Raw genomic sequence first — 7,205 nt, 5'->3', positions numbered from 1 at the left:
ATCATTAAGAGCATATTAGGGGGGTTTGAAAAAATTCCATTATTTTGGTAATTTCATTTTTAATCTACTTTTTCGACTGCCATTTTGGTTCGCCTGGGAGCCTTCGCGACCGTTGGTTTGCTCGCGCCCTCGCACCTGACACAGAGGTCTTCTCGGCCTTGGGCAACTTAAGACATGTATTAAATGTAGGAATATGGCTCATTCGGTTTGAAATGCAATATTCGTACATTTATTTAATGTACGAATAATATAGCTTATCTGGTTTGAAATGGCATCCAGTAGCTAGTAAGTAAACAACTGTGCATTGTTTAGTCACATTTCAAGCAACCAAGGTCACGCTTGTCTTAAATGCGGTATTAAACTAATAATACTGGTCCTTGTGGCGATGGCAAAAACCGCAGGCTGCGTGAAGATAGATGATCCTGTTAATGAAAACCGGGGCTCGTGCTTGGTCTAATTAACAGAGTTCCACGACCTTGTCTTACGGGGTTAACCGTGTCAACCATGCATGCTACACGGATCACAATATAAATCGAGGCTTTGTACTAGGTTCAATATAAATCAAGGCTTTGTACTGGGTTCAATATTAATCCACTCATGATCGACATTCTTTAATCATACTTCTTCTTTTCAGCTTAGATTGGCTTGGCTTGGCTTTCTCTTATTAATCGCATCCTACACCACACCACAATTTGCTATTCTCTTCAGCCCAAATTTAATGACTATATTCTTCTCCATTCTTCAGATTCATTCTTTGTTGCTCCTCCTTGGATCGGCGCTTATACTAGTGCGTCTAGCCTGTGCAGGCTCCGTCGTCAATGACGACGGAACCATGACACACCATTTTGATTTCAAGGTAGCAATTATCTCAATTAAGCCACAAATTAGGCCTTCGGTCATTATGGTCAACACTTATAATTAGAGCGATTAATGATCGTTAAGATCAAACTTAATCATCATCAGTAGTAGTCAAATACGATCGACAAACTCTACGTATAGGAGTTTGATTATCAGTGCTTAGATCATGCTGCAGACGTAGTTATGACCAGGAGGACTAACGATAGAACGATCAAACTGATCAACGAAGAGTAGTACAGTTATAGGAATATTAATGCTTATAATCTAGCCGCTGTAAGTAATCATAAGACCAGGAATATCGATTCAGGATACAATTATAATTATGATCGTGTTTGCTTATGATCGATCAGGTGCATTACACCAACGTTACTCGCCTTTGCCATACCAAGCAGCTGGTGGCAGTGAACGGGCTCTTCCCAGGGCCTACTATCTACGTGCGGCAAGGGGACACAGTTAACGTGAGAGTGTCTAATCACGTGGTGGAAAACATATCAATTCACTGGTAATTATTATTATGATACTTCGAGACGATATACTTATTATAATAATTATGGTATATTAAATCATCCTTAATTGGGGCCTTCATGATTTCTTAAATTACCTTGTAATTATTCAGCAGCTGCTGTTGTAATGAGTAGATCAATGACCTTGCAAATTGTATTAATCTCGTAATGCGCCTGCATCAGCTTGAATATTTATCTATTACCGCTGCAGGCATGGAGTGAGGCAGATGTACACAGTTTGGTCCGACGGCCCCGCCTACATCACGCAGTGCCCTGTCCCCGCCCGAACACCCATTTCACACACAGCTTCAGAGTCGTACGAGAGCAAGGGACGCTCTTCTAGCACGCCCATCTCAGCTGGCTCCGGGCAACCGTGTACGGCGCCTTCATCATCCTGCCCAAGTACGGCAAGCCGTACCCTTTCCCCGTGCAACCCACCACCAAGGACTTCCCCATCATCCTAGGTAACTATTAGCCATACAGTATAATCATCACAATGTTAAGCTAATCATCACACTAGCCATGTATATCGCATAATCACATTATGTTAATACGCTAATCATCGATCATAGCCTATATATAGTGCATAATCACTCTGCTCAGCTAATCATCACACTAGCCATAGGATTAGAACTATATTGAAGGCAACCATACTAACTAGAGATAAAAGCTTCGGACTCTATATATATATAATCCGGCTGCACCTTCGTAGTAGCAACACTTAATTGAGGCTTACCTTGTGCAATGCTAAGCTAATTCGATCACTCGCAAGGGTTAGAGCTTAGGTGAATCTATACTAGACTATATATAGCTAGAGATAAGATAGCACATATTCTTGTAATGTGGCCGCAGCAGCTGCACACGTACGTGCCACCCGCCCCTAGTTGAGAACAGTAAATTAATGCTTACCTTTCAACTTGATCTTGCAGGAGAGTGGTGGAACGTGGACGTGTTGGATGTTGAGAAATTTGCTCTAGCAGATGGGGGAGGCTACAACTTGTCTGATGCCACCACTATCAATGGGCAGCCTGGCTTGCTCTACAACTGTTCACAGCAAGGTGCAGAGGCCGAAAGCAGATCAAAGTTTAAACGAATTAATTATTTTGAACAAATCTACTTGTGACCAGCTTGCGTGATTAAAGTTTGATTAGAATTGTTGGTGTTTTCCCCAGATGTAACCAGTGTGAGGGTGAAGCAGGGGGAGACGTATCTACTGAGGGTGATCAATGCGGCCATGAATTTTCAGATGTTCTTTCAGGTCGCAAAGCATAAGTTGACAGTGGTGGAGACAGACTGCACACTGTGTAAGCCTTATACAACAGATGTGATAGTGCTAGCGCCTGGACAGACAGCTGATGTGCTAGTAACAGTAGACCAGGCGATTGATAGCTATGTCATGGCTGCATCCGCATACTCACCGGCTAGAGAAGACAAGGTCCCATACCCCAAAACCACCACAACCGCCTTGTTTATCTATGAAGGATCAGCTAATTCCACCACCACGACCCCCAACAACAGTAGTCAAGCTGTCGATCAGCCGCTAATGGCTCTGATTATGCCCTTGATTATGTGGGGAGCTTGAGAAGCTTAAACAGCAAGGCGTATCCCTCGCTAGTGCCCCAGACCGTCAACCAAAGCTTCCTTTTCACCGTGGGATACTCGCTTGAAGAATGCCCGGCCGGACAAACCTGCTACGGCCCGGAGGGACAAAAAATCTCTACGGCCATCAACAACATCACATTTGTCGCCCCCAACATCTCCATCTTACAAGTAAGAGATCTCATATTCAACTTAACGCCTCTACGGCAGCAGCAGCTAATCATCGTTTGAAGCCTCATGATCTACGAAATTAATTAGTATACCTGCAATATTCACTAATCACCACATCATCATTGATCTTTGATGTGTGTAATCAAACATCAATTAACTAATCGGTATAAGCTTGCTTCATTTGACTTCTTCATACCTACACCAGGCATATTACGAAAGCAAGAATGCTGCTGACTTGCCGGGAATGTCCACCTCCACTGCAACGGACACCTTCGAGACCAATTTTCCCAGCGAGCCTCTATACCAATATAACTACACGGGCCCCTCTATAGAGGACAAGTTTGCAATCTTTGGGACCAAAGTTAAAGTAGTGGACTTTGAATCCAACGTGCAATTGGTGCTCCAAAACACACAAACCCTATTTTTTGAGAGCCACCCCTTCCATTTGCACGACTATAACTTCTATGTGGTGGGCATGGGCCTAGGCAACTACAATGCATCATCAGACCCAGACCACTTCAACCTCATTGACCCTCCTGCCATGACCACAATAGCCGTCCCACCAGGAGGATGGGTTGCTCTCCGCTTCTTCACCGATAATCCAGGTAAACTCACTCAGCTATATAAAACATGTATATACATAGATACCTTTCATTGCATGTGTTAACCCTGCATGATGATGCAATTGTTGATTCCATGTAAGATTGAGTATATGCATTATAACAAGTACATGCATACATGTATGTGTATATTGCACCTACATGTATACTTGTAATGTGTATAAATACCTTCCATTGCATACATTAACCTTGCATGCAATCGGTTGATTCCTTGTACTCTTGAGTATATATAGTACAAGTACATGCATACATGTATGTGTATACACACACCTACACGCATACTTGTAGTGTATATAGATACCTTTCATTGTTGCATACATCAACCTTGCCTGCATGCAAATTGTTGATTCCATGTCTTGAGTATTATATACATCACAGGTACAAGCATACATGTATGTGTTACATGTATACTTGTGATGTATATGTATACATTACAAGTACATGCATACATGCAGTCGATTCTTCTTTATAGGGTCACAATATTTCATCTGCTAGAGAAACATTTTGACATTTCATATTCTTTATCACGGGTGCTTTTTAACTAGGGGACACATCCACTTTCCATCTAGTTTCTAGCCGATACATCTCTGAGATGGGTACCATTGTGAAGTGCATTTATAAAGGTTTTTCTTGTAAATAGTGAACTTACGATAATTGAGTTTTACACATGATAGGAGTTTGGCTTATGCACTGCCACTTTGAGATGCATACATCATGGGGGATGCAAATGGTGTGGATTGTCAAAGAAGGAGACCGAAAACTCCCACCACCACCAAAAGACTATCCAAAATGCTAAACACTTGAAGACTATCCCAAATCCAACATTACCTTGCAAATGGACATCTACTTTTCAATAACATTACCTTGCAAATGGACATCTACTTTTCAATAACATTTACATCATGTTCACTAAGCATGTTGAGAAAAGGGATATACCGATGGACTCCATGGCACATGGCTATATTGCCTTTCCTCATAACTACAGTATTCTTTGTAACAAGCATAGAGTATTTTACAAAATCTATTTGGATTATTGTAATAAGAGGGAGCTACATTCAGTATGACACATGGCTCATTTGTCTTTCCTCGTAATTACACTCTTTTCAAGTGTAGAATAATCCAAATCTTTTAAAGGTTTAATAATTCCAAGTCATGTTTGTATAAATTTTAGTGAGAAGTAGTGCAGCGTATTATCGTCCAAGAGGGAGTTGCATTCAGTATGCCACATGGTTCATTTGTCTTTCCTCGTAATTACAATCTTTTCGAGTGTAGAATAACCCAAATTTTTTGAAGGTTTAATAATTCCAAGTCATGTTTATATAAATTTTAATGAAAAGTAGTGCGTATAGTTTCAAACCAAAACACCTTGTTATAAACCCTTTTAAATTGTTAAAACCGTAAAATTTCATGGTTCTTCAACCATCTCTAATTATTATAATAACTAAACTTGTTTACTTCTTTTACATATTTTAGTATAAAATTAGCCTCATAAATGACATTGACAAGACTTGAAACTCTTAGGATCAGCACCTTTTTTATCATAAAAGTATCATAATAAAGGGGTTTTTGTTACATGCAAAATTTGTTTATTGAAAAAATATCCCAAAAAAATGATCACACATCATTCCAATACAAGCATTATATTTGCTAATCCACCCTATTAGTTATTCTAACTTATTTAAAAACTTACAATGTGTTGAATATTGTTAATATTTTAATAATACATGATCTATTGAAAAAATGTTAACTTAACTATTGTAAATCTATATTTTTAAGTAAAATTTACTAATAATTATAGATTATTATTTTATTTATATCACTCATTTAGGTAATAGTAATACCTTCCTTGCCTTTTATAATTTTATTAATGCATTTTTTTTTCATGTACCTTCTTAGTTTGTTTATTTGAGGCTCCAAGTTATTCACGCACAAAACGTTGTCGATTACACATTAGTAGAATTCAAAGTTTGTTGCCAATCACATGCATACATACTCTTTAAAGCCTTATTACTCATTCACAGTTTGTTGCCAGTCACATGCATACATGCTCTTTAAAGCCTTAGAACTCATTCATAGTTTGTTGCCAATCACATGCATACATACTCTTTAAAGCCTTAGTACTCATTCACATCAACTTGAATTATTTAGAAAAGCCTAGAATATGATAATTTTTTCCAACAGAGGGTGGTCAATTAATTTGTTCAACAAAAAGGTCAAACCACCCCATTTAGCATAAATAAAGCACATGGCCATATGCCTTTCCTCATAACTACATTCTTTGCAAGTATAGAGTATTTGTAAAAGTATGTTTAGATTATTGTAAAGAGGGAGATCCATTGACGATGGCACATGGCTCATTCGTCTTTCCTCATAATTACATTCTTTGTGATACACGAGTTTTATTTATTTAAAGATTGCATTTAACTCCAAGTCACGTTTGTATAAATTTTAATGAAAAGTAGAGTGCATATATATTTAAACCAAAACACCTTTTTTGTAAATCTTTTTCATAAACACAAAAGTTTATGGTTCTTCACCAATCTCCAAATAATATAATGATTAAACTAGTTTACTACTTTTACATAAAGTTAGTTAGCCTCACAAATGACATTGGTAAGACTTCAAAGTCTTATGCCATTAAGGAACACCTTTTTTATTATTAGGTATCATAACGAAGGGGTTTATCTTACACATACACATTTTTTATTGAAAACAATCTCAAAATAAAAAATATTGATCACGCATCATTCTCTTTTTTATATATACTACAAGTAATCTATATGCTAATCGATCATATCATTCATGTACTTATTCACCCTATCATTCTCTTATATATATATAACACAAGTGCAATCTGACACAGAACCAACTGACTTAGAAACATCTCCAAATGTCCTTTGACACACACAGGCCCTCTGGTAGCTCTATACTTGAAGAGATATCACATTATAGACACCCTTCTGGCTACAACTGACACACAGTTGCTTTAGATCTGACTATACCTGACCAACCAACTAAAATGACTCAGCTGGAGGCTTTCTCTAGTCTACATCATCTAGAACTTCTATACCCTCTAGACACGCAAACCAAACATGAATCCTACCATGTGGTGGACACTCAGTTGACTCCAACCTAGCTCTAGCTACCACAAAAACACGATTCAGACCACAAAGCCTTCTGACTGCTAACACCTGACCTTTGACAGACTTCTAACTATCAGATGTAACTCAGGATCACTTCCCTTTAACTCAGACAAACCAAAGCAAGGTTCCTACACCTTCTGTTGATATTTTGATGCTTAGCTGACACCCAGCAGACTCAAAATCTTCTCTACTCAACTAACACACTGAGTCAGCAGCACTGACCCAGAACGAGATCCCCAATCTTCAAACTCACACACTCAAAAGCTTTATCTCCACCACAAACCTAAAGAAAACAACATCTTCTTCATAAC

General features: G+C 38.6%; 1 pseudogene; it reads left to right on the top strand.

Annotated features, from left to right (window-relative positions):
• The first annotated feature begins 718 nt into the window (after positions 1–718).
• On the top strand, positions 719–4,643 carry LOC147618344 (laccase-4-like; annotated as a pseudogene).
• The last annotated feature ends 2,562 nt before the right edge of the window (positions 4,644–7,205 follow it).

Source organism: Cibotium barometz, chromosome 35 (assembly GCF_041138505.1).
Source record: "Cibotium barometz isolate CiBa-2024 chromosome 35, ASM4113850v1, whole genome shotgun sequence".
NCBI classification, from domain to species: domain Eukaryota; kingdom Viridiplantae; phylum Streptophyta; class Polypodiopsida; order Cyatheales; family Cibotiaceae; genus Cibotium; species Cibotium barometz.
The sequence above is the reverse complement of the archived record's forward strand: the minus strand, read 5'-3'. Positions and strand labels throughout refer to the sequence as shown.